At 50.0% G+C, this 23582-nt stretch overlaps 1 protein-coding gene across 9 annotated transcripts in view; it reads left to right on the top strand.

Annotated features, from left to right (window-relative positions):
- The window catches only part of Ankrd11 (ankyrin repeat domain containing 11), a 154001-nt gene that overhangs the window by 75477 nt on the left and 54942 nt on the right, over nucleotides 1–23582 (top strand). The gene's annotated exons all lie outside the window — the stretch shown is intronic.

The following is a 23582-nucleotide window of genomic DNA, read 5'->3' as shown; positions in this document are numbered from 1 at the left end:
GCCGCCTGGGCTAGCTGTCTGGCTGTTTATATTCTGAGCCAGTGCAGTGCTGCTTTTCACTGTGATTGGAGGAGTTCCTGGTTGCAGTCTCCGGGATAGCCTGAGACAGGCTGACCTTAGAATTAGGGTGGCAGAGTTTCTGTTTGTCTCACTCCTTCCCACATGGTGCTTTGTTGTTGTCTGCTGGGGAAGCACAGGGGTCTTCCTCTGCCGGGAGATAGGAGAGCAGAGAGGCCCACGGGCTCCCTCTGGCTCCTCACTAAGTGTTATGCCCAGGAGGGCAGAACCCTCACCACGGTCACTTCCCCCAGTCTCACTTCCCAGTGCCACCACAGTGCTTTTGGGTTTCAGCACATGAGTTGTTGAGGACCTTGCCCATGACTCTGTTTTTTTAACAGCCTGGGAGGGCTCTCTCCCTCCTGCCTTTCAGACTAGCCTGTAAGGCAGTGGGTATGTTCTCATGTGCCGTGTGAGCTCTGCCTTCCCATGGCCCCACAGGCAGCTGTGGCCATCTGAGGTCCTAGTGTGAAATGCAGTGGCACCAAAGACTACCTGGTCGAGGAAAAGGATAGAGGGGTTCTCTGTTCTTCTCAAATGAGCAAACTTGCCATATACTCCTCTGCCAGCCTCAGTGTTCTGCCATCCACAGGCTCTCTCTGGGCTAGGGCATCCCTAGCACTTGTGAGGTTCTGCAGTCGATCCCTAGACACCCCCCACCCAATCCCTGACCAACCACCCCAACCTGAAAAGCCTGTTTCTCATTGTGGAACCACTTGGTCTCTGTCTTCTCTTGTTGGAAGGGTGTGGAGGTAGGTGTCCTACTCTGGATGACAGCTGTTTTGATGCCTGCTAGTAGTAGAAGGTTTTGACTGACACCTTGCTCATGTTGGCACAGAATGCACCTAGAACAAGTGCCTGCCTGCACAGGGGTGGGGGTGGGGGAGGAGAAGAGCCTGCGCCCAGACCAGTCTAGCTTCTTCCCAGGTGTGTGTGGATGTGGCTCTCCACCCAGCAGACTCAGCCCTGGGTGCTGGAGGCTTGAAGGAAGACAGGAATGGCCAGGCCCTTCCCCTGTGCCCTCTGTCTAGATGGATGAGCTCGAAGCCAAGAGCAGACCATAGAGAATATTCTGACGGTCTGAGTAGAGCCCTGGGAAGCAGGAGGTTTAGGTTCTTTCTCTTGACAGGTGCTGAGAGCTGAGGGGGACAGGCATGTGGACAGAGTGTCCCTAGGTGCTGCGGGTGTTGCCAACCATGGATGTCTGATGTCTGTCACAGGAAAGGTGGCCGCTGTCCCAGGGCCACAGCTGTGCCTGCTTGGCTCCATTGGCCGGTCCGTCTGTCCTTCCTTCCTTCCTTCCTTCCTTCCTTCCTTCCTTCCTTCCAGACAGGATTCAACTTGACAAATTCCTGCATTTTAAAATTTTATTTTTCAATTATAGGCGGATACAATATCCTTATTTTTACGTGGTGCTGAGGATCAAACCCAGTGGCTCACACACGCCAGGCTAGTGCTCTACCTCTGAGCCACAACCCCAGCCCTCCATTGGCTTTTGTCCTCCTCAGCTTTCTCTGAGGGCTCCTGACCACACAGGGAGGCTCAGCCCTCCTGACCTCTTGCTGTGGCTTGCTCATGGTGACCACACCCTCTCCTCCGTCAAGCATGCTAGACAGTAGGTGTTGTGCATGGTGTTAGGGTTCCTGCTCCCCCAGAGTTTAGGAGGGCTGTGTAGGTAGTTTTCCCACTTTGTTCCTTTGGGAGGTGGATCCGCGGGGGCTGCCGTTGTACCCCAGAGCAGCTAGAAGTCATGCTTGAGAGGGAACTTTAGATTTCCCTGGAACCTTAAATCTCATCCCTTTGGGTGAATTTATATTATTCTGTAACTGTTAACCCCAAAGCAGTGACTTTTCTTTTGTGGTTCCTGTCTCCGTCTCCCCCAGGGGACCTTCCCCCACACCTGTTTCCCCCTTAGTGCTATGGGCATCCTTTTGGCCTTAGGTAAAGTCCTCATTTCAGGACAAGAATCTTCTGTCATCTCTTGGCAGCTGTGTCTGAGGGTGGTACAGCAGACAGGGCTGCCAAGGAGAGAGGCCTTTGCTAGCCCCTTCTTTCTGAGAACCCCTAATCCCCCCACCTCCCGTTGGCAGACCACCCACTCTCCTAGACTCTACCCGTGCATCCTGATGCCACAGCATCCTTTAAGCCCTGTCCTGTGAGGTGGCACCTGACAAGTGCAGCCTGCGCCCTGTGGTGTAGCAGGCACACTGTTGGCATAGCTCAGGAGGGAGGTGACCACCATTCCTCCTGTGGCACTTCGGGATGAATTGCTTGTCTGATGGAAACCTGAGCAAGGCGGCAAGTAGATTAGGATGAAGGGTCGTTGCAGGGTTATAAACTGGCGTGAACCATGGCAGCAGAGGTGGGTATCACATGTTTCAGTGTTACCATCTGGAAAGCCTGCTTGTATGGACACTCATAGTCTTAGGTGGAAAAGTGGAGAATGTTGACTGACAAAACAAGTCACAAAACTAGATTCAGTGCACTCTTGTTTTTGCCTGAAAATATGTTGTGATGTCCATAGGGGATGGAACCCAGGGCCTCATGCACGCGCGACAGGAGCTGTGCCTCAGAGCTGCATCCAGCTCTTGTCTTATTAATTTTTCACAGTAGATTGTTGTGCTTTATTTTTCACATTATATGGTCAGTTGAGGAAGGAAACAGCTCACCCAGGGGTGGAGGAGCGAGCCCTGTTTCAACGTTGAAGGTCGAAGGCTGCTATTCTCCACAACTTGGTGATGTCGGAGAGAAAGTGGTACTTGACACGGTGTAACTAAATGCCTTTGCTATTAAAATCATCTGTTTCTTTCACAGGTAAGGTATTGAAGTGTTTATTTCCACACTGGCAGCCTAGGTGAGCCGCACAGGGGCTAACATGGTTTCTGGGTTTCGTGGGACACCCCTGCAGTGCCTGGCTCTAGCACTTTTGATGGTTGGAGGGTCTAGGGAAAGAGGAGCATGTTAGAATTGGTGCACACACACACCCCCCCCCCCCCCGGGAGGTGCTGGCCTTGCTCCCCAGCCTTGCCTGGGGGCAGTGGCCTGGGCACAGCTGGCTCATGGCCTTTCTTTGCCTTCCCAGCAGGCTGCAGATGGCAGGGCACTCCAAACACTCTATACAGTCTCAGACACCAGTGTTAGGGCAAGCCAGAGTGGCCAGACAGGGCCACCAATGAATGGCCAGTGTTGGATGCTGTCCCTCTGAGATCTCATGAGGCCTCCCCCATCCATTTGTGCTAACACGTGGCAATGTGAGTAAATTCAGTAGTGAAGCATGTGAGTCACTGAATCATGTCCATTTCTTAACCCATCAAGCCCCAGGTTCTCAGTTCTACTAATATTTCATTGAAATTGACACAGGCTCATTAAAATATGTTGGAAATCACAATCTAGAGCTTATATATCCTTTATTATCATTGAGAATGTAAACACAGATTTTCCTATAAATAGGACACTGGGACAATATTGTGTCTTTTATAAACTGTTTACTAGGACGTTGGACAAATACAAGGTCTGGGACGATAGGACAAAATAAGGCAATAAGGGTCCTAAAGGCCTGTTTCTTGAACCTCATTGCCTTACAGAAGTGCTGGCGGGTGTTTAGTGTGACTCAAGCAGGTGGGTGCCTGAGGAGGGTCCCACACTGTTCGGTTGTGCTTTTGAGAGGTACAGAACCTGATGCGTCTGGGTCTGAGCTCAAGTGCAGCTCTTCCCATTTCTCCTCTGTGCTGATAAGGTTTCTTCTGTAAGGGTCCTGAGACCTTGCCTTCTGGACCAGCTGAGGACACCTATCCACCTGGCACTGGTTGCCAAGGCCATGGTCCCATGGGGATGGCTTATTCTTGCCTTGGCCTACTAATCCATGGTGTGGTTGCTCTGCCCAGGGCTGTGGGTACCCGGGAGAGGCTGCAAAGAGCCTCTGTGCAGCTTTTCTTGGGAGCACAGAAGGGTGGCGCACCCTGCACACTGCGGTGGTCGAACAGGAGTGCTTCTTGACCTCCTAAAATCAGCACGGTGGCAAGGCATGTGTGGCTCTTTTCATGCTAACCATCCTCTTCCCATCTGCTTCAGCCTGTGATTCATCTGAGAATGGACCTTTCAACTTGGTTGTTGTTGGAAAGCATGTCATTCTATCAAGGTTCCTTGCTTGAATACCTAGGGACTCATATAACCTGTCCTTAACTAGAGTATTTAAATGTGGCCTTTTACTTGTGATGGAGGTCAGGGCTGTTGCCCTGTGTGTAGCCACTCTCCATGGGTGTTGTGGTGCTGCGAGGTCCTTGCTCTCTTGCTTCCTCTGTTTACTCCCTTTGGGTTGATGGTTACTGTGTATTCAGGGGTTTGGACACCAGGACCTCGTAGAGTCACTGGGTGACAGGTGACTGGCTTCCATTGTACTTTGGGAAAATATTGCTGGGTGTAGGTAGTCATTGTGGGGGCCAGATTCTGCCCCTGTAAACCCCACACTGAGTCACATTCATAGCCCAGCAATAGCCAGTTCACAGAGACTCCCTGTCCTTCAATGTGTCTCCTGTTGGAGCACAGACAGGCACCTCTGCTTTCTCTAGCCTCCTGCAGATTACCTGTTTTGCGTTGGGTTTTTGTCTTTCAACCAAGACTTGCTTGGCCCTTCGGCAAGATACAGAATTTTCAGTGGGCACCTCCCTCCATTGTGCTGCTGAAAGTGGATCCTGTTGGCATCCTTTTCTTGATGCAGGTGCACCACCTGGAGTCCAGCTCTGGAGTAGCCTGCGTGGAATCCACTGCAGGCTCCTGAGCTCTGCCTGCCTCAGGAGGAGAGCAATTAATGGTGGCATCATTGCTGTGCAGATGGAGAAGGAGGTGTCCAGTGAATAGAGAGGTGTCCAGTGAATTTGAGAAGTGAAGTGTCAGGAAACTGTGAAACAGAAAGTTTCTGCAGCAGGTTATTTCTTTCTATATTCTCAAACTTTTTAGATTAATAATATTTCTTGGGAAATTATCAATTACGTTCTCCTTGCTAAAAACCAGAGTGCTGGAGTTGGCCTTGCCACTGCCCTCCATTTCTGTCTAGGCTCTTCATTCCAAGCAGGAAGGTGCCTGTGCAGCTCATGCTCTGTAGTGGCTTTTCCAGAGGCAGTGAGGAACTGCCAGGCTTCAGCTGGGCACCTGGAAGTGGGTCGGTTCCAGGGTACATGAGCATCTCTCCGAGGCGGAGCCTCTGGTCTCTAAGGCTTCCTGGTCCCAGATCATGTCAACACATGATCTGAGGCCCTAGCGCTGTCCCCCATCCCCAACTTGTTATCCTCCTGCTGTAGCCTTCCAAATAGTTAGGGTCAAGAAGTGACCAGCCACACCTGGCCTGAGCTGCTTAAAAAAAAAAAAAATTCTTCTGCAAATTTTTCATTCCATGACAGAAGGTATGGGTCAGAAATTCTCAGATTTTGAAGGCAAAATAAAAGCCCATCTTTTATTTGGCAGCCAAGATGACACCCACCCAGCTGTCTTTGGGCTTTTCTTTGGGCTACTGGATTTAGAATGTGCATGCAAATGGCACAGGATTCTTGTGTGTCTGCTGGGCAGGTGTAGGGCCCACCTCATCTCCCAGCAGCCAGTTGCACAGACCTTCCCGGGCAGTCCCAGCTACATCTGCTCAGGCAAGCTCTGACAGGACGTTAGTGGGCATGTGGGGAGCCTATGTGTGGTACTCAGGAAGCATATGATGTGGTCCTGTCACCCAGATTGGCAACAGTAAACACCACAGCCCTCCATACTCCTTAATTTGACATTGGGCCTTCATAGTCATTTAGTCCAAAAACATTTCAACCTTAGGAAAGCCCTCTCTACCCTACTCAAAAACACACGCATAAGAAGCCAAAGTGCAGGCTCCCAGTCTCCCTGTCTCTGGCTGTGTCCCTAGCCAGCCTGTTCTTCCCTTGCCCACCCACAAGTGAGCTCTTTAAGCCCCATCAGGCCTGGGGTGGGCTTGGCTGCATCCCGAGAGCCCACTGGCTACTTGGGCCTCTCAATCGCGTGTGTGTAGGACAGGCAGGGAAGATGTAGAACAGTGGTGGAGTTAGTTTTCACTGACCCTTTCTCACCTGGCCACTGGGAGACTTTGATCACTCTTGCCCTTCCTGGACGTGGGCCTTAGGGGTATGTTTGGGTGCCTACTTGTATGTGTATACTGCTCAGAATCCTCATGTGCATCAGTGATGGAAACGAGGAGAGCCTGAGCAAACACAGGCCGCTCGGTCACCACGCCTGCCACCCTGCAGCGCTGTGGCTGCAATCTCAGCCTGCTTTGCTGGCAATTTTTGTAATATACCCAGTGTGATGTCATGTAAGCTCCACACCTTTGCTGTTTTCTGTGACGCTTATAACGGTGGTGGAGCCTTGATGTCATGCTCTGACATTAGAATTGGGAGATGGTAATAATCGTTGACCTAATCATAATCAGTATGTTGCATGCCTGTGTTCGTAAAACCATCATGCACACATGCTACTCGTGCAGTGCTTGAACTCAGGTGTTTCAATCCTTGTCTTTTCTATACTCCTAACCTGTAAAAGTCAAAGGCTTTTGGGAAGCTGTCTAGAGGATCTTCTGTTGTCTGCCCACAGGACTCCCGGAAGTGATTGAGTATCTCTGAGGTCTCCAGGGGTGCTGTATTGCAGACCTGTGTGAGGGAGATGTCAGCAAGAATGCCTAGCAGCTCTCCTCAGACCGCAGGCCTTGCATTCCAGTGAGTCCTGTTCAGAACGGCTGTTCTAGAGCAGGAATTGGCAAACTGTTCCATGCCTGTGAGTGGGGGAGGAGCCAGGAGCACAGTGTGCCCTGGTAGAAGTTTGAGGTCTGCTGTACTTGTGGTCCCCCTTGCTGCTGGAACAGAAACAGTGAAGCTGATGCTGGAAGGAAGGAGTGGAACCAGGCACCATTAACCCTTTATTCACCGGCAGGTGGTGGGCTTTAGCAAGCTGACCCTGCTCTCTGAGTACCTTTTAGATGAATAGGAGAACAAGGATCTAGAAGCAAGAAATCTGGTTAATTTCTGTTAATACTGTGAACTTTCAATATCTGATATTAGTGTGTGTGTGTGTTTGTTTGGGTGTTGGGGATCGCAGGGCCTTGTGCATGCAGGCAAGCACTCTACCAACTGAGCTATAGCCCCAGCCCTGATATTAGTGTTTGAAAGAAGGTTGTTGTGCATAAATACTCAGACTTTCTGTGTGGCAACATCCTTCTCCTGGCCATTTGCTTACCCTTAGCTGTTCTCCTGCTCTCTGTCTTCTGACTTGTTCCCAAGCACAGAGGAGTCAGGGCACTGGCATCCAGGCAGGGGCAGTGTAGGAGGGGGTGGTGCTATTGCAGACCCTGAGTGGCAGCCAGGATGACACCCACCCAGCTGTCTTTGGGCTTTTCTTTGGGCTACTGGATTGGCATTAAGTGCTGTTTTAGTGTTTTCTAGGGTCTCAGGTCCTCAGAGTTTGCAGATCAGCTCGTGGAATGAGACCTGGTAGCTTGATGGTATGTGTGGTTGGTAGGAGCCAGAGAAGGCAGTAAGAAAGGACTTGGGCTTTGACCCATGTGTGGGTCTGAAACTTGGGTGGAAGACATAGGGAGACTTTTCTGGACAGAGGTCTGGGCCCTATAAGGGGAAAGCACACATCCCAAGGGGATGGATGGGGCAAGGGAAACAAAAGGGTAGTAGTGTGCTTTTGGGGAGGCCTTGACAATGTTGGCATAGGGTATTTCAGGAAACAAGACTCTCTTGGATCTGAGCAGAGGCAGATGGGTGCATACACCATCTCAGCACTGCCCTGTGCTCCCTGTGGGACTTACTACTGTGGGATGAAGAGGGGGTCCTCTAATGAATAGTGATATTGTCCTGCTGCAGGATCACATGTGGAGAAAAGAGGTAATTGACCTTGTCCAGCGGGCACTGTGTGCAGAGACTCAGGCCCACTTCCTTGTCTCAGAAGTAGCTTTGAGGACAGCTGTAGTTCCCAGTAGCCCTGCTCCTGACTGTGTTGGTAACTTGGTAGGGAGCTGTGCTGTCGGCTGCATGCACAAGATGGTCCTGTGCACTGGGGCATGGAGTAGTCCTGGTAGACACAAAGCCTACCAGGTGTGCTCCGAAGGAGGGCTGTCTTGGTTACACGTTACTGAGAGCTACACACAAGGTTTTGATTTTTGTGAAGCAGAGCAGCTCATGGGAATGTGGACCTCACATGTCAGATGAGTCACTAATCAAGTGTTGCTCTGTTGAGTCGTTGCTTTCTGCCCATGGGGCAGCTGTCCTTAGCACCCTCCAGCTACCCACTCACTATGCAGAGCTTCACTCCTGCTGAGGCCCAGCAGTCTCTGGGCCCTGGACAGCACAACTGGCGAGTAGCAGCCTGGTCTTCTCTGCAGGTTCTCTTGCTTGTTAAAAGCAGATGTTTTGGAATTGAGGCTTGGGTACCAAGTGGACAGCAGTGCAGAGAGATGTAAGGGCTCGACTACCGGGTACCAGTGTTGATTGTACATTGCCTCTTGCCCACAGCCACACCACTTATCTGGGAAATGTCTTGTTCAGGTCCAGCACTAACTTGCTGTGAGCTCTAGGGAAAGCTACGCAGCTGCAGCTCTCTGACTTGCAGGGAAGATTGTCAAAGGCCTCCCGTTCCTTCTATTGTCCTTGCAGGCCCTCTCTGTAGAGCACTTCATTTGACATCCAATGACCTGGAGGGGTGGAAGGACAGAGGCAGGGCCATCTGAAAGTGCCTTTCTTGTTGGGAGTTCTCCTGTAGGCTCACTGGCCTGCCCGGGCCTGCCCAGGCTCTGTTGGTTTGCTTTCTGGATGGCCCTCCCATGTGGGCAGGTCATGCAGGTTGCAGCCACTGTGGGGGACCAGGAACCATTTCAAATTGACCTGCAGAGAGCCGTGAGACAAAGCAACTTTCTGGTTCAAGAGTTTGGTTAGCTTTCCTCAGGGAATATTTTCAAATACCCACAAATCTGAGGAAATCATTCCCTGCATACCCAGTTTCATTAATAACCAGTGTTTTGCCAGCATGGTTTTAAAAAACCTGTTTGTTCTTTTAAAATTTCATTTTCTTGGGACTAGGTTTGTGGCTCAGTGATAGAGTTATGCTCGCCTAGCATGTGCGAAACCCTGGGTTTGATTCTCAGCACCACACAAAGATAAATAAAGGTATTGTGTCTATCTATAACTAAAAAGATTTCATTTTCTTTCTCATAAAATTTTAAAAATGTGAGCATTTTAAAGTAAATTTCAGCCATCATGTCACTTTACCAGTGAGTGTTCCAGTGATAGCTCTGACATACTTTTGAAAAGCCTTGGCCTCTGTTTTCATTGTGTGTGTATATATATGTTGTAAATGGACAAATACCTTTATTTTTATGTGGTACTGAGGATCGAACCCAGGGTCCCGCACATGGTAGGCGAGTGCTCTACCATTGACCCACAACCTCAGCCCCTTGGCCTCTGTTTTCTTTGCAGCTGCCTGCCCAAGCAGCTGGCACTCCTGGGCTCTGTTCCCACCCTCCTTGCTGAGGGACAGGTGGGACCAGAGAGCAGGGGCTTCCTGTAGCCCAGGCCCCCGTGGCTGACAGTACTGCTGTGGTGGATATGACTGGAGTCCTCACCTGTCAGCACCCCTGAGAAAAGGGTTCTGCAAAGAAAGCCACACAGGGCCTCTCTTCCTAGCGGTTTGGGTATTCAGAGCATCTCACTGTGTTCTTTTTCTCCTGAGATAGCAAACTCTATTGGTACCTTAGTTGAGACACAGGGCCTGTCATTTGGGTCTTTTCTTCCCTTTACCTCGATGCTGGGGTGGTATCCAGAGCCTCACAGGTGGTGGGCAGGCATTCTGGCACCGAGCTACACCTCTGGCTCTTGCTCTGGTTTCTGGTTCTTGGTTCCTACCAGGAGTTGGTGGGAGAAACTCTGGGCAGGCATTGTAGACCCCACACCTGCCTTCAGGATCTGGAGCCAATTTCATCTTTATAGTTCCCACAGAACTTTTTTTTTGGCTCATAGGCAACCCTGTCAATGCCCATAGAATCATGGCCACCAGGCAAGCCTTCTCTGCCCTCAGTGTACCAGGTTGGACTACTTCCTCTTGTTTTTGTGGAAGAGCTCCTTCTGCTCAGGGATAAGTGATGCAGCTGTCCTGGCACAGGGCAGAATCTTGGTGGGACCATCTCCTGGTCCTAGTGCCTGTGGAGAAGACATCTGACCATAGGCTTTTTTTTTTTTTTGTAAATGGACACAATATCTTTATTTATTTTTATGTGGTGCTGAGGATTGAACCCAGTGCCTCATAGGTGTGAGGCAGGTACTCTACCGCTGAGCTATAGCTCCAGCCCCTGCCATAGGCTTTTGATGCTGCACCCCGCTTCCTGTGTCCTGTGTTGCAGGGTGAGCTGGGACTGCAGCCCTGCCCTGGCCTTATGGCACCCTTTGTTGGGATCTGAGTTGGCTTGGTCATGCAGAGCTGGTTCTTGCACATCTTCCTGTGCACCGCCTGCGCTGTTCCTGCCCCAGCTGGGGGCTGCCTGTTCAGGAGGACAGCAAGCAAGACTGCACCAGAGACTCGGCTCTGGCAGTGCTGGCCTGCTGTGTCTATTCCAGTGAAGGTTTAAGGTCTTGCCTTGGAAGGTCTCATTGGTCTTTAGGTGGGGTGGGCAGATGGCAACTCCACCGCCATGTGGAGGTTTCCCACCTAGTGATACAGACACCACCGGCCCTTGTGGGCTCCCCTCTCTTCTGTCCTCGGAACTGTGGGGTAAGGGGGTGGGGCGTATGGCCCTTGGCAAGTGTTCTTCCCTGCCCTGCTCAGCTGCTAGCGTCAACACTGTGGACCTTCCTCAGCTCAAGGGTCTCCCTAGTTAGTCTCACTTCTGGTTTTGTGTCCTGCCGTGGAAGAGAGAAGGGCCAGGTGGGTGCAGGTCGGTGGGTGGGGCTGCCATGCACATGGAGGTGACCTGGGCTTCTGTTGATTGCCCATCAAACGAGGGTAGACACATGTAGCATGGGGAAGGGCTCTAGGGTCACTGCTGCTGCTCTTCCTCTAGCCTAGCTGCTACAGAAGGTGGGACTCCAGTGTGGACCTTGCTGTGTATTCTTTCTGTGGTTGGAGGAGTTTGCCGCACAGCCCCTGGGCACTATGTGACAGAGCTTCTGCCTGGCATTTGCACACAGGGAAATTTCAGGGCTCTTCACTTGCTGAATCCACAGTGGGTGGGCGGAGGATGTTGCTGGGACTTAATGGCACCGGAGAAGGTGTTGATTGTGACCTTTGGTCTCCAGCATCACTTTCTAGACTGAACCCTGGCTTCCCCTGCCTTCCAGATGCTTCTATACTTCCTGGGAGCTGAGTCCTCATATGTCCAGTAATTTGGGGAGAGGAAGAAAAGCTAGTTTTACCAAATCCAGTGCTCTTTTTTCCTACCCAGCAATCTTCACTAAACATGACTGAAGTGGCTCATTCCCTTCTCCACTGTTCCTGAGGCTTAGGCTTCCTCAGGTCCCCAACCCTTTACCCTGTGGGGCTTTCTGGTCCTCATAAGTGTATTTTCACCTCATCTGTATTTTCCCTAGAGTAAAAATTAAATTGAGAACAAGACAAAATGCTGCACAAAGTTGCTCTGGAAATCTGGTTAGTTTGGGCAGAGATATTGGAATCTGGACTGATTTAGGACTTAATGTTCAAACCATTGAACAGTATGAACATTGAGAACAAGACCAGAACCCATCAAGGTAGCCTTCTGGATGAATTCAGTAGTTCTCTACAAGCGAAGCTTCCTGTTAAATCCTGAAGAGCTACAGCAATAGCAAATGAGCAACATGAAGACTGACCAGAACACAGTCTTCTTCTTTTCTTTTATATTTATTAAGACAAAAAGAGGAAGATTTAAAGGAATTTCTTGCTTGGAATAGCAAGAAGTAATTTTAATGCCAGGTCCTTGTAACACCTGATTTTAACCTGAACAGGAGGTAAGAAGCAGCAAGCCCCACTGCTTCGGGACAGGCCTGGTTTCTGTACTGGTCACCCTGGTAGCAAGGATGGCATCTGTGGACCTGATCAGTCTGTGCGAGGAGATAACTGTTGTGGTAGGAGTTGCCTTGTCAGAGAGGTTTTGTGCCCTGGAGGATTTCTGGAGGCCCATGAGCAAGGCTGGCTTATCAGGCTGAGGAGGGGCCAATGGAGGCCTGGGAGGCCTTGGGTTGCTATGGCTGCTGTGGGCTTACAGGGGCCATTGGGAGGCTTCCCCGAATTGTGGGCTGCTCAGACTGGGTAGTCTCAGCTTTCCCTAGTGGAGCATGGTGGAAGCTTTCTGGTCCTGGACACAGCCTTCTCACTCCACAGACCAGCTGGTACCCCAGGGTGCTCCCCCACCGCTTGAAGACTGTGGCACTTTCCATGCTGTGGACCTTTGTGTTGTGCTGTAGTGTGAGACAACAGGGACATGGGGATTCATTGTCCCCTCTCACAGAAGGGCCTGCCACTCCTCATCCCAGAGCAGAAGCATCAGGTGTCCTGCAAATCTCTGGTGGCACCTTGCCCCTGTGTACTCAGTTAGCTGTAGGCTGTGGGTCAGCATGTGTGGTCTCTGTCTATACAACTAGACTGCTTCACAGTCGTGAAGATGATGGAATGATGGACAGGGACCACGTGCAGCTTGAAAAGCCTAGTGTTTGTCATCTGGCCCTCGCTAGACCATGTTGGCTGATCCCGTTCTGGGTACCCTTAGAAGAGTACTGTGCAGAACCTGCTCTAGAGGGACTGTTTCTGTTAAACCATGGTCATGTCCCTGACCAGATTAGCTCTTAGCACTCACACCACAAACACAGAGGTGATGTGGATTAGGAAGGAGAGGACTGCTGCAGTTTTTAGGAAGCGTCTGCTGATTGCAGGCAGGTTGAACTCAGTTTGTGTGGAGGACAGTTCCTGAGCCAGGTCCTGTTGGCCTGAGCACAGCGTAGGACTTGAGGTTAGCAGTGCAGTAAGGACACCTGCTTCTCAGTCATGGGTGTAGGCATAGGACAGGAGCAGGGAGAGGTTGAAACCAAGCTGAGAAACCTTTGGAGCCAGTGGGCATGGTGGCCACACCTGAATCCTAGCTCCTCTGGAGGTTGAGGCTGGAGAATTCCAAGTTCAAGGCCAGCCTGGGCAGCTCAGCCAGACTCTGCCTCACAATAAAGTAAAAAGTTCTGGGGATGTAGCTCAGTGGTGGAGCAACCCTGGGCCAGTCTCCAGTATGGGTAGAGTGCCACTTCTGTGGCTTAGGTGAGTGCAAGCTGATCCTCTCACCTGGGGCTCCCCTCCTGGGCGTTCTGCAGCATGCCCTGGGGCAGCTCTCAGAGGTCACTGTTCTTGTGCCATGGGATATGTTTTGTGTTCAGTGTCCTCCACAAATGGTTCAGCCCTCTGCTCTCTAGCACTGGAACCCTTCATCTGCTGAGTTATGATGGGGGACATTAGCAGTAGTAGACTTAATTGTGTGTGCATGCATATGCTCATGCCCCTGTGTGGTGCCTTAGGTCCGAGGCTTTAGAAGGTATGGGATGCCTCTGGGGTTCTTGTGAGGTTTCTGGAATTCCACTTGCATGTCTTTTCCTCCGTAAACCTGTGATTTGTTCTGAAATGTCCCCTTCCTCCGGGTCTCTGATCCATGTCTAGAACTCGCCTCCCTGGCTCGAAGAAGGACTGCAGGGATGGTCGTGGGGATCCTTGTCACTTTGAGGTTGTTTTATTAGAATGTTTCTTTGGCCTTCCAGACTCATTACTTATGAAGCAGATTTCACAGCATCCTCCAGAATTTGGGGGGAGATTTTGGAATGTGATTTTCACGCTAAAGTTTGGCTGCTTTGGTTCGCAGTGCCCCGCGAGTGCTACTGCCTGTCCAGGTCTTCCCCTGAGCAGGCTGAGCTTAGCAGCAGGCAGGGGTGGGGCAGGTAAGCCAGCATGGGGTGCTTTCAGGGCAGCAGGAGAGGGAAAATGCACGTGAGGCCCCTGAGGTTCTGAGGCAGTGTGTGTGGAAATAGCATTGCTTGCACTGTGCTTCAGGTAGTTTTGATCCTGAGTGAGATGTGTCTGCCATCTCTTGCTGCGTAGCACCCCAAAATGTAATGTTTTAAACAACAGCAATTTGTTTCTCTCAGTCTTTTGTTGGCCTGGGTAGTTTTCTGCTGGCATACCTCAGTGGTTCCTGGGGTTTCTCATCTGGTCTGGCTTGGACTTCCTGAGGGAAACAGCGTGTTCCAGGAGGCCCCAGGTGGGGGTAGTAGGTCTGTGGGAGGGGTGTACCCAATAATAGAGTGAAAAAGACTTCAAGTTGTTTCCTCTAAAATTTTGACATGGATTTGAGCTACCTGTTTTTTCCTATAGGGGTTTCAAAACTTCGTACCACTAATACTTAGCTGGCATTTAAGCATATGTAGGAGTTCACATGTATTAGTAAGATTTACGATGCATTTTGAGAAGACTTCACAGTTTACAGCGAAAAAGAAAATTGAAATGAAACGTGCGTCCTTCTTCTGAAGGCACTGCGAGCTTTGTGGGAGCTCCCTGGTAGGCTGGGCTGTGTTGGTGCCGCACTCATTATGTTACATTCAGACTGTAGGGCGGACGTCTTTGTGCAGCTGTACGTTTCAAGCTTGGTTCTAACAGAACTTCGGCATTCTTCCTGCTTGGCTTTTGCTCTGCTTCCAAGCCAGGCTGACTTTGCAAGCACTGGAGCCCAGAGTGACTTTGGCATCCTCCTCCAGAGCACTGGGCTGCCTTGCCCTGGGGCCCTGGAAAGCAGGCATGTGTTTGGGCTGGCCTAGTGCTTGTTTCAGTAGGGGAAGGAGCTGGCACTTCAGGAGATTCAAGTAGAAATTCCTTAGTTCACACTCATTTGTTAATCTGCATGTTAAATTGGCCAAAGATCTGATACCATGCTGAAACATGCATCTTCTATCAAAATTTTAGGTGCACCTACTCGGGTTCAGACAGATCTGAAGGGCACTGGGGGATTAGTCTGACTTACCTTCCTGCAGGTGAAGAGCACTTCTGACTCACCAGTCTTGGTGGTGAAGGTCCTGCCCTTGCACTCGCCAACACCCTTTCTTTCTGTGAGGCATGGGGGTCTGAAGGTCTTGTCCAGAGTGGGTTGGTTTCAATATATGGTTGATTCCCTAGATTTGTGCCTTTGTACTTCCTCCGTCCCTGAGTCTCCAGGGTTTCTGACACCGGGTCCTCTCTGAGTTTGGGAGTGATGTTTCTGGGTAGTGATCTGGTGATATGTATGTCAGTCCTCCACTCGGGGCAGGCTCATTCCCAACAGGTAGGTCCTTCATGTGGTGGATGCTGTTTCAGAGTTTATTATACCAAGTAAGATAATGCTTGGTGGGGTTTGCAAGATGCAATTGTGGAACATAAGCATGGTGAATTGGCACAAGCCCTTAGCTACAAAGTTGAACTGTGATGAAAATAGTCAGGAAACAGGCAGCTTACTCTCTTCCATGGTGTTTGCTAGCCCTCCAAGAAGGGCAACTGGGAAGTCCCCGTGCCAAGACCCAGGCTCCAACTCCTCCTGCCTGTGTGGTTTGCCTCTGGGAAGGAGAAATGGGGTTCAATTAGATGTTCAAGGAAAGTGCAGAGGTGGTGGCTTAGGATGGCTGAGAGCCCCCCATTTGTTGGGTACAGCGTTCAGACCTACAGGAAGAGAAGGTGCCAAGCCTTGTCTGCACTCGGGTTCAGATAGTAGGAGGTGGTGTGGAGGTCTGGAGTCATGCTTGATGATTGGTTTGCCTTTGCAGTTAGCATGTGCCAAGCTGGTATAGAAGTACTGGAGTACTGGAGAGATGTCTCATTGGAGCACTAATGTCAACAGGAACCTTGATATGTTGTATTTAATTCTCTGTGGCATTTTAGGAAAGCAGTTTGTGAGATACAAGAAAGCATTGTTAATGACATCTTTTGTTTTGTTTTGTTTTTAATTCTTTTTTTAGAAACAAGGTCTGGCTGTGTTGCCCAGGCTGGTGCTGAACTGGACCCACACCTTCTCCTTGTGCTTTGTATGCCAAGTTGATCTGGTGCCTCTGTTTCTCCATTGCTAAAATCAGCAAAGAGTCTGTCTTGCTGGGGTCAAAAGGAACAGGAAATGGGTTGGAGTGTAGCTCAGTGGTAGAGCACTTACATAGCGTGTGTGAGGACTTGGGTTCAATGCTCAGCACTACAAACTAATTAAAAAAAAAAAAAGTAAAAAACAGGAAACTTTTATGGGGCCGTTTTGAAGGTAGATTCCTGTCTAGCAATGGTGTCTGATTTGTGCTTAGGACTTAGAAGATTTACTGCTTTTCATTATCTTTTACCCCAGTGTTCTATTTTAAAAAGAAAGAAAGACAGGGAGGTAGGTGCCTCCAGAATGGGGCACCCAGTGCTCTGGTCCCCTCCTGTGGGCTTCTGAGGCGTTCACGAGAGGACAATAAATGTTGGGTGCATGCCTACCCCTTCCAGGGGCCTTTGCCCCTAATACCTGACGTCTTTCCTGAATTTGACCGCTCTAGGTCCTCACAGAAATAGGACCATAAGCATTTTTTGTGACTGGCTTACTTCATTGCTCATAACACCCTCCAGGACCACCCAGGTGTGGCCTGCGCCAGAACCCCTTCCTTCCCCAGGCTGTGTCCACTGCTGGGTTCGGTGCAATTTGCTTCTCCATTCCCCAACGGTGGACTACCTGGCTCAGTGGTTGTGAATCATGTTGTGTGAACTTTGAGTGTGGAACGTGTCTCTTTGAGATCTTGCTTTTGGTTCTATTTGGGTGTATGTTGGCACTATCACCCCACCCCCACCCCCCAATCTCTCAGTACTACGAATCGAACCCAGGGGTGCTGAGCCACACCCCCAGTTCTTTTTATTTTGAAGCGAGGTCTCCCTAAATTGCCTTGGCTTCTTGGGCAGCTGGGATTGGCAGGCGTGTGCCACTGCACACTGGCTTGTTGCCCTTTGGGGAACCTCTGCCCTATTGCACAGCAGCCACGCCATTTTACAGTTCCTGGCAGGTTGCAGGGCTCTCGTTCCTCCACATCCCCACCACTTCCCATGCTGTAGCCAGTCAGGGCATGGTCAACTCAGCCCCTGCTTGTCTTCCTGGGAAACTATGACCTTGAACACAGATGAACACTCAGTGTATTGACACCAGCCCACCTGGCACCCAGGAGTGCAGGCCTGGGTCTAGCAAAGCCCCTTCTCAGCGGTGCCCTGTGGCTGTGCAGCCAACCTTTCTGCCACCTCGCCTACGTTCCTACCTCTGCCCTTTGGTTATTTTGTACCAAGTTTTGGGATTAAAATATGTCAAATCATTTATGATGTTGAACCCTTAGCACTGTGGCCTGTCCTGCCCACAGAGCAACCAATCTACTTCTCAGGACGTCAGAGCTGGCCTAGGAGCTGACCTGCACCAGCTTCAGGGCTCCTGGGCTCACAGAACTGACACACAGGCTCTTGTTGTATGCACTTTCCCATTGGGGCACCCCTGAGTTGGAGCCTCCCTATTTTATAGAGCACATTTGAGGCAGTGTCTGGTTGGAGATTCTTCTCTGTGTGTCCTTCTGCTCCTTCCAGCCTTCTGGCCTCTATGTCCTCACAGCTCCGTTGACAATCAGGGCCAAAGAAGCCTGTCACCCAGAACTGTACTCACATTTGGAACTTGCCACCATCCTCTCCTTTGGACCTGGTGTTGAGATCAGTAATTAAATTTTAAAAGAAGTCCCTTCACGGTAGACTGTGCATTGTTTGTAAGCTGTACCTGTTGTGTTTAAACAAAGGGAAGGATGAAAGTTTAGGGTGGAAAGACTTCTGACGCTCTGTCCAGAGCAGGCTTTTCTTGTCCTGGCACAGTCTGCTGGTGGCATGGCACTCCCTAGGTTGATGAAGCCTCCTTGCAACAACTGCCTTTGCCTTGTCTGGCCTCAGCCACCCATGGGTGCCTCTCTTCTGTTGTCTTTCTCTGCTCACCTTTCCTCTCCGCCCCAGGCCCCTTAAGAGCCAGGGGTACCTTGGCTCTTCATAGGTTCTGCTTGTGATCCTGGGCAAGTCAGTGGACATTTCTAAACCTGGTCTCCCTGTCTAGGGAACGAGGACACTGTGTTTTAGACCTGCTTATTTCATGGGATCACCAAGCAGTTCTGCTGGACAGTGTGCGTTCTGTCAGGTGGTCAGATGGAAGACACCCCGCAGGGTTTGTGCCGTCCACCCTGGGGGAGGTCTCTCTCAGAGGCAAGCAGAGGCCGTCATAGATGGTTTCTGGGCAGAAGCAGTCAGGAAGTGTTGTCGGTTCTTCCATTTCATTGCCTCCCCCTTTTCTAAAAGCATGGGTCAGCTTTAAGTGGAGGTTCCACTGCCACTTTTTCGTCCCTCAGGCCCTCTGCTGACTGGAAGTTCTAAGGCAACTCCTCGCACAGCTGTGTCCATCTGCTTGGGGAGAGTCAGCAACGTTTAGTTTTTTTTTCTCTTTCCCTGTTGTTTTGAGATAACTCCAAGCCTGTCGTCTCAACATTCCCTTCTGGCACTAGTGCCTTCAGCATGCCATTCTGTGAGCCCCCTGGGCTTAGGCACCCCCCCTCCCGTATTTGAAGCACACTGACCACAGGCTAGTCAGTGGGCACACCAGGCTCCTGTAGTGCTTCTCTCCACCCTCTCTGAGCAGGGTTGCATGCATGGCACTCGGAATGTGTGCACAGATCTACAGGCTCCAGACAGTGCCCAGCATCTCCATGGCTCTTGTTCAGAAGTTGAGAGTCAGGGATTGGAGGTCTTCAGTTTCTATGTTGGAAGAATAACTCAACGCAGGACAATTTTTCTGCTTAATGCAAGTTTGGTTTATCACATGTAAGGCTTATTTATGAAGCTCCGTGCCCTAGAAGATTTGAATGGGTAAACCCCCTCCCTACCCCAAGATTGAACCCTGGAATTCACATGTGCTAGGCAAGCAGTGTACCAGTGAGCTATAGCCCCAGTCCTTTTTACTTTATTTTGGGACAGGGTTTTGCTGAGTCCCGCAGGATGGCTTGGAACTTGCGCTCCTCTGCCTCAGTCTCGCCAGTGTGGGATTGTGGGCATGTGCACCACCACGCCCAGCATGCCGTATGTTGTTCAGGAAAGGTGAGCTGGCATTGGAGCTGGAGCCTGAGGGAGGGGCTGTTAGGCAGCCTGGCCACTGAGTGGGGTCCTTTTAGGCATTTAAGCCCTAAACCCCCAGCCAGGGTTGTCTACATGGCTGGAAGCCAGCTCTGTGCCTTGTGTGGCTCTGTCCTGACTGTCCTCCAGTTGCCCAAGGCAGGGAACACCTGGTGTTTTGGTCACTGTGCAGCCCTGGTCTAATTTGGGGTGCCTCAGTGCTGATGGGTATTGCGTTCTTGTAGGGGCTGTTCATCATTAAAAAACGGTGCATTACATAAAACTATGACCAGGTCCTTCCCGTTGCTGTGGCTTGTGTTCATCTGTGTGTGGTAAATCTTTTCCAACTCCCCCTTTGAGAGTCTTGCAGAATTAGGCAGGAACTTCCTGTTTACTTTCTCTTAAAATTTTTACATCAGTGTTAAGATGTAAAATAGGAAGTAAATAGGCCCTACAAAGTTAATTCTTAAATATTTAATGCTTTTTTTTTTTTTTACACTTTCCACAAATTCTCAAATGTGTTAGTTTTAAAATCACTTTGCTTTAATGGTCTCCACTTAAACATGTCACTTTTTAGAAGAAACTGAGAAAAAGGAGAAAGGCAGACTTTAAAAACAGGTGGTGTCCTGATTGGGTGCCCAGAGAAGGTGCTGTGGCCCCCTAGCTCAGTGCCACATGTCACATGCGGCACCAGGGGAGAGTACCTTAAGCCCTTCTAGGTCTGCACTTGAAGCTAAGCTGGTTCACTTGATGAACAGGTGCCAAGTCCAGGAAGCATTGGTACCAAGGAATGGAGTGCCCAGGGCTTGGCTTTCAGAAGGTGAGCCGCAGTGTGTGTGTGTGCCTGGAGGGGCTCCGGCAAGAGAACACAGCCCTGACCATGGGTCTCCATGTTGGAAGAGGTTTCAGAGCATGAAGGCCAATGGCTTGTTGTCCTGAGGTTGCTGAGCAGCTCTGGTGTCCATTGAGTGTACGTTCAGAGACTCCTGCCAGGTGCCCCTTTGTGTCCAGCTAGGCACAGCCCTGTCCGCTGCAGTCCTCTGCTCACCCTTCCTTCCTGTCAATGAGCTGTGGACAGGGACTTGACCGGCCTGGACACCTGGCTTCTCTGATTGTGGCCTTGGGCACAGGCCCTGTAGTGAACACCATGCTGTGTTCTGACCCACAGAGTGGCCTGGCCTGGCACATAATGTCATCTGTCCAGCACACCATCCTGGACAGTCTTGCTGTGTGCCCTTTATGTTTTCCCCTACAGTTTTTTGTTGGTGCATTATAATTGTGCATCATGTTGGGATTCATTGTTACAGATTTGTAATAGAAAACAGTGTGATTTGACAATAGCATTCCCCAGTGTGGCCCTGCTCCCCTCCTCCCTCCCCTGGTCCTCCCTTCTCTCTACTCTGCTGATCTCCTTTTCTTGGAAGAGCACCCCAGCTTCCTTCTCCTTTTTTGTCTGTCGCTTTCACATATGAAGGAAAACGTGACCCTTCACACACACACACTCCCCCCCCCACCCCCGCCTCTCTTGCCTGTCTCTTCCCCACCCCTTCCTGGGACTTGAATTCTGGGGTGCTTAACCACTGAGCCACATCCCCAGTTCCTTTTTATTTTTGAGATAGAGTCTCTCTGAGCTGCTTAAGGCCTAAGTTGCTCTAAGTTGCTGGCCTTGAACTTGTGATCCTTTTGCCTCAACCTCCCTAGTCAATGGGATTACAATCGTGCACCACCATGCCTGGCTGTCTCCTCACTTTCTTGTTTCCTGTGTTGTGCAGAAGCTTTTTTATTTGCTGCCATCCTGTTTATTAACTCTTGGCATTTTCCTGAGCTTTATTGAGAAAGTCATTGCCTGTGCCTAAAAGCTGGAGTGTCGACCCTACATTTTCTTCTGGTCTAATTCTGAGGTCTTTGATCCATTTTGAGTAGACTTTTCTGCAGGGTGAGAGGTAAGGGTCCAATTTCATTCTTCTTCATGTGGATGACTAGTTTTCCTAGCACCATTTGTTTAAAAGGTTGTCTTTTCTCCAATGTGTTTTTGACACCTTTATTGAGAATCAGATGTCCGTGTAGGTTTTTCTCTGTGTCTTCTGCCTATCCATGATTATGGGAGATTGTTCCATCTTCTGAGGTCTTCAGTTTCTTTCTTAGGTGTTCTATAGTTTTCATTGTACAGGTGTTTCCCATACTTGTATTTATCCCTATGTATGTTCTTTTTGTTGGTTTGTGTTTTTTGAGGCTGTCACAAATAGGATTATTTTTCTGATTTCTTTCACAGCAGATTTGCATGCTTTAAAGAAAGTAATGGTTTGCCGGGTGTGGTGCCACAGGCCTCTAATCCCATCTACTTGGGAGGCTGAGCAAGAGAATTGCAAGTTTTAGGCCAGCCTCAAAATAAAAAATTAAGAGTGGGAATATAGCTCAGTGGTAAAGTACCCCTGGATTCAGTTCCTGGTCAACTGCCACCACCACCCACCCACCCCCCACTTAGAAAGAATGGCTTTCTGGAGATGTAATTTACATTGTACTGTTGAATGGCAGGATGTTCACAGGCGTGTCCAACCCCTCCTATTGGTTTTAGAACTCTTATCAGAATGAAACTCCCTCCTTTCCACTGGGGATTAAACCCAGGGTTGCTCTACCATGGAGCTATACCTCCAATCCAAAAATAACTGCCTGCAGACTACTGACAGAAAGGTACTTCCTCAGCCCAGTGAAGGACATTTTAAGAAATGCCCACAACTGCTGGGTGCAGTGACCACTCCTAGAATCCCAGCAACTTGGGAAGTGGAGGCAGGATAAAAAAGTACAAAGAGCTAGGGATACAGCTCAGTGGTAGTGTGCTTGTCTAGCTGGTGGGCCCCCTGGGTTCCGTCTCCATTATCACCCCTGCCCCCAAGATGCTGACAGCTGCCTGAGTGCATACTCCCTACTGTAAATTACAAGATGTGTGGTTGTGGTCATCTCTTTCTTTCCTTAAATAACCGTTATCACATCCATATTACTCTGAATTTGAGAAAATTAGGAAGCCCAAGGAGGAGTAAGACACAGGTGGCACAGCGTCCCACCTGCAGAGCAGGTCTTCACTGTGTCTTTGCTGGCTGGTTTTGCATGCTAGCCTGCTCAGACGCTGGCGTGGGTGTGCTCCCGTGGTCATGGTCCTTCACCAGACTCCAGGTGCCCTGTGGAGCCAGGGCCACTGGGTGAGCTGCAAGCCCTCCCTTGCCAGTTTTGTCTTCTTGGTTTCGTGTTGTAAAGTCTAACGTTATCAGTCACTTGAATCAGGCACTCACCTGTGGGTGTTCATCCTCTGCCAATCACTCTTTTGGTATTTTCCCTCTTTTAGAATCTCTTCATTAGGAAGCCTTTAGAAATAAACACATCTCTGTCCAAGAAACTGTACCTAAATTCTCAGCTCACCAAGGGGCATTTTGTCATTCTGAATTTTGAATATTTAAGCTACTGTGAATTCCTCTCTGATTGCCAGAACTGTGGTCCTCTTTTCTAGCCCCCATTGCTCCCCTCTCTGCTGTGTCTGGCTTTGATAGTTGTGTGTGTGATCAGCATTCCTGATGGCCGGTCCCTGTGTTCTTGAACAATACAGTGGGCCTTGTTCTTGCTCCTTGGATGGCTGCCTCTGGGTGGGTTTCTGGGTGGAGGCTGCCCCCTACCCCCACATCCTGCTGTGCCCTCTGCTGCTGCACCTGGTCTCTGCTCTTGCTTTTTCATGGAGGCTCTCATTGTGTGCGTTAAAAGCTTGGAACTGAGTTCTGACCTCTGGTGAGAGGAAACTTCTGCCTCATTGCAGTGACTCACACTCTCTCCACATGCCTTTGGTCCCAGGTCACACACAGAGTCAATAAAGCAACCCACCTGATGTCTGTCCCAGGTGTGTTCACCTGGGATGGCTCTTCTAACTCTTCTTTGTCCTGGATTTTTCTAGGCGTTGGTGCTTCAAGTTCACCTACGTTTCCAGCCTGACAAACTTTGTCTCTTAACTGGATCTTTTAGTCCATTTACTGTTCATCCTGGTCTGTTGGTACGGTTGTAAGAAGAGACAGGGAGTAGATTTTTCATAAAGAATGGAAACCTTTTCAGGGTAGCCCCTAGGCCTGAGAGCCTTGCTCCCTCCCTGCACTCGCTTGGGAATCACTTTTGATGTGCGAGTGCTGTGGGCCATTGTCCCTGCCCTTACTAAATGTTTGCGTTTAGTTCTGTTGTGTGTTTGTTAAGCTTCCAGTCTCTAAGACTTGTCTTTTCTTCGCTCTTTTCTTTTATCCTTTTGAGGTTATTTTTGGCCTGCAGATTTGGAAATTGTGCATTTCTTTTTGTGGTTTCCTTGGGAGTTAGTCTTTTCTGTTCTGTGGTGGGTGCAC

Source organism: Marmota monax, unplaced genomic scaffold (assembly GCF_021218885.2).
Source record: "Marmota monax isolate L192 unplaced genomic scaffold, Marmota_monax_Labrador192_F-V1.1 WCK01_AAM20220418_F8-fsc00024, whole genome shotgun sequence".
Lineage (NCBI taxonomy): Eukaryota > Metazoa > Chordata > Mammalia > Rodentia > Sciuridae > Marmota > Marmota monax.
The sequence above is the reverse complement of the archived record's forward strand: the minus strand, read 5'-3'. Positions and strand labels throughout refer to the sequence as shown.